Source organism: Talpa europaea (assembly GCF_964194135.1).
Source record: "Talpa europaea genome assembly, chromosome: 14".
NCBI lineage: Eukaryota > Metazoa > Chordata > Mammalia > Eulipotyphla > Talpidae > Talpa > Talpa europaea.
Window position 1 is genome coordinate 28180125 of NC_140082.1, and position 4409 is coordinate 28184533.

The following is a 4409-nucleotide window of genomic DNA, read 5'->3' on the forward strand; positions in this document are numbered from 1 at the left end:
AGGTGGACTGGAGACCCATTGTAATTCAGACTTGTCACATGGTCTCAGGAAGTGCTTTGTCTTCTGTTTGCAACCTATAAAATCAGGAGTTAGATCTCTGTCACTGGTTTAAAGCAAGTGTTGAAGAGAACTGAGCCTATATAGAACAATGTTCTTAGCTTTCTGGAAAAATGCTCTGTGGTTATTATGACCATAAGGAGAGGCTGACCTGTTATCTTTGAACATTTCCTTTAAGACACTAGTAAATGCTGACAATGGGAACTTGTCACTGCTTGCAATCAGATTGATCAGTAGTGCCTATGCAAATAAATTTTCTTATTTAGTTTCCTACTTTCCTTCATTGCTACTTTCATTTTCCAGTGAAGAGTGGTGGTAAGCTCTGATGTGGAAATCAATTTCAGATTCTTAGCAAAACTGCTGTTCTACAGCAGCCAGATTGAATGAATTTTCATTGCTTTGGTCGAGAGCCAATTATTGTACCATACAGCTAACATGTCTAAATCATACTAGAGAATACTACTACTTATTAAGCTTACTGTATGGCAATTGTTATGTTAGTTTCTTTACATATATTATAGCTAAAACTCAAAACAAACATATAAATAGGGCTAACAATCCCAGTTTACCAATGAGGAAAGTGAAGCTTAGAGAGCAAAGTAAAGCCCCCCAAAGTCCAGCAGGTGTTAGTGCTGGAATCCGAATTCAGGCTTGTCTTTTCAATCTCTAATTTTTTCATTTCCTCTCATTTAGAATTTATTTGAAAAAACATTTAGATGCCAATTCTAGAATTGACATAGTAAGCCTATTGCTGTTGGCTGAAAAAAGCACATTTGTTTTTTGTTTGAGTAATTAAAATGTTCCAGGAAAATAACTCCATTAAATTCAAATGTTAAGTCTATCATGTAATACATCTTCTAATCCTTCTCATATGCAAACTTAGTATTGTTTAAAAAAACTTTATTGAGGTATAACTAACGTACTAGAAATTGCACATTTAAAATATTTCATTTGTGGGCCTTCCTGATGGCACAGGGGTTAAAGTCTCAGTGCTATCCAGCTATGGCCAGCTGGCCTGAGTTCAGTCCCCAGCCAGGGAGCTAACCCACATAGTGCAGTGGACCTCTCCTGTCTTGCCCACTGCTCCCCTCAGTAGTGCATTTCAGTAGATCAGCCTGTCCTGCTCCCCATTCTTTCTCTGGTGAATCCTCTCACCCCCTGCACCTCTGGCCTACACCCCAGTTCTTTTTTTTTTTTAAATAAATTTCATTTTTATATTCCCCATACAATTGCAATCCCCTTATTTTGACCCCAATCCCTCCCCTCCCCACCCCCCACTCCCCATAGAGTGTCTCTGGTTCATAGTTTTTTGTTGATTTTGATTTTCACTTTCTTATAGTTATTCATTTTCCTGGTCCCTTATTTAAGTTTTCTAGATTGCTGCTATGAGTGAGACCATCCGGTATTTTTCTTTTTCTTTCTGGCTTATTTCGCTGAGCATGATCCCTTCCAGCACCATCCATGTTGCTGCAAATTGCATGTGTTTATCTTTTTTGAATGCTGAGTAATATTCCATGTACACCCCAGTTCTTACATGCATAAATAAAAATAAATCCTAAAAAAAATAAAATCTCATTTGATATTTTTGCAGTTCATACACTTGAGAAAATATAATTTAAATACTAAAAATACCAGTTTGCCAATTTATACAAAATGTCCACTGCTGAGATTCTGTGTGTGTTAAGTGTAGTGATCGATTTGAGAAAAATTGATCTTGAACTTTCAGATCCACGATTATGGTATATCATTGCCCTTTATTTAAGTCTTCTTTTAATTTCTCTTAATGTTTTGTAATTTTTAGTGTATAGGTCATGATCATCTTTTGTTAGATTGATCCGTAAGTATTTCCTTTCTGATACTATTGTACATAATAATCCTTATTAAGTTTCTTTTTTTTAAGTTTCTATTTTAATAGAACTTGTATTCAACTTTATTAATCCCCACTTAACAGTTCTAGTGTTTTTTCTGTAGATTCCACTGCATTTTCTATATATATTATCATGTCCATGAATAGAAAGTTTTTCCTTTTTCTTTCCAATCTAGATGTTTTTATTTCTTGCCATATTGAATTAGACTTCCAGTACAATGGTGAATAGCAGTGGCAGGGGTGGATGTCTGCCTTTTTCTCAATCTTGGTAGGAAAGCATTTGTTGTTTTACCATTAAGTATGAAATGTTAGCTGTTTAAAAGTTTTTCATTGATGCTTGTCATCAATTGGAGGAGGAGAAAGTTCCCTTTAGTTCTAATAGTTTAAAGAGATTTTATCACGAATGGTATTGGATTTTGTTAAATACCGCTGCATTTACTGAGATTAGTTTTTCTATTTCAGCTTAGCAGTATGGTGAATTACACTGATTGCCTAAGTATTAAGTCAATCTTGTATTTCTGGAGCAAATCCCATGTGGTTGTGACATATTCCTTTTCAGATGTTATTCAATTTGATTTGCTAAAATTGTGTTAAGAATTTATCTATTTTCAGGAGGGATAGTGTTCTGAATTCTTTTTTATCTCTTGCATTATCTTTTTTGGTTCTGCATTATATCTATCTCAAATGATTGGTAGAATTGCCAGGGAAGCCACCTGGGTCAGTTTTCTGTGGAAAGGTTTAAAATTACAAAAGCATTATTTTGGAATAAACTTGCTCGTTATGTTTCCTTGATCCTTTTAACATCTGCAGAATCTAGTGATAAACTTTCACTCCTGATACAAGTCTTTACTATTTTTTTTCTTGATCAGTCCTATGATTAGAGGCTTGCCAATTATATTGATCTCAAAGAACCAACTTTTTGTTGTTGTTTTGGTTTTGTTTTCTATCTCATTGTCTGTCACTCAACTTTCACTGCTTATTCGAGGTTTAATTTGCTATTCATTTTAAAATTTCTTAACGTGGGAGTTGAGCTCATAAATTTGAGACCTTTTCCCCCTAATTCAGGCATTTGGTGCTGAGTTTCCCTCCTTACATTCCCCAAATTTGACTTGTTTCCACTTGCATTCAGTTCAAAATATTTTCTGATTTTTCTTTTAATTTCTTTTTTGATATGCATGGGTTATTTAGAAGTGTTTCTGAATTCTGGAAGATTTTCCTGAGATCACTGTTACCTAAATTTTATTGTGTATTAAAAAAAAATTCATGGTCAAAATACTTTGTATTTTTTTTACATTTTAAAAGGATAGGTTTATTAGAAAAAGAAAAAAAAAAGGAGGCACCTGCATTGATACAGGTGGAGAATCTTGGGACAAGAGCTGCCAGAATACTATGTATTTTCACTGAGATCTATGGTCCAGAATAATTGTCCATCTTGTTTACTGTTTCATGTATACTTGAAAGATGTTTTATTGATATGGTTAGCATACTGCTGTTGAATGAAATGGCCTTTAAATAACAATTAGATCAATTTCATTGATAATGTTCTGGCTTTTGATATCCTTGATTTACTTACCCTCTATTACTTACTGACGGTTGTTGAAATCCCCAGTTAAAATTGTAGATTTGCCTATTTCCTCTTGGAATTCTCTGCTTCATCTTTGAAGCACTATTACTACTAACAGGTTTTGGGTTACAGTCTTTTGACTTCATTTCTAAAAAATGACTCTTTATTATCCCTGGTAGTATTTTTAGCTCTGAAATCTACTAGATCAAAAAATAATAGAGGTACTACAGTTTCTTCAGTTTAGTGTTAAGAATATTTCTTTTTGCTATTTTTAATTTTTTGTCTTACATTTAAAGTAGGTTTCTTATTTTTTTTGTGTGTGTAGAAGAACTGGAGTGTAGGTCAGAGGTGCAGGGGGTGATAGAATTCACCAAGACAGTGGGGAGCAGAACAGGCAGGTTTACTGAAACACACTGCTAAGGGGAGCAGCAGGTGAGACAGGAGAGATCTGCTGCACCATATATGGGTTAGCTCCCTGGCTGGGGATTGAACGCAGGCCATAGTGTGATAGTGCTGAGACTTAACACTTAGGCCACCAGGGCGGCCCCTAAAGTAGGCTTCTTATAAGCAACATATTGTTGGGCTTTGTTTTTTATAGCCAATCTGATAATTTATGCCTTTTAATTGTAGTGCGTAGATCATTTAGGTTTAATGTTATTGATATGTATAGTTTTCATTAATTATATTGCTCTTTTTTCATCTGTTCATTTCTTCCCTCTTATGCTTCCTCTTGATAAAGTTGTTTGATCTCATTTAATCTCAGCTTATTGGTTGTAACATTTTAGTGGTTTGTAGTAGACATAAATTTAACACCTCAGGGCATACCTACTATAGGTATGCTATAAGAAGTCTGTAATAGTGTACTTTCATTTCACCCTCTCCCAGTTTTTGTGCTCTTGTTGTACATTTTACTTCTATCTT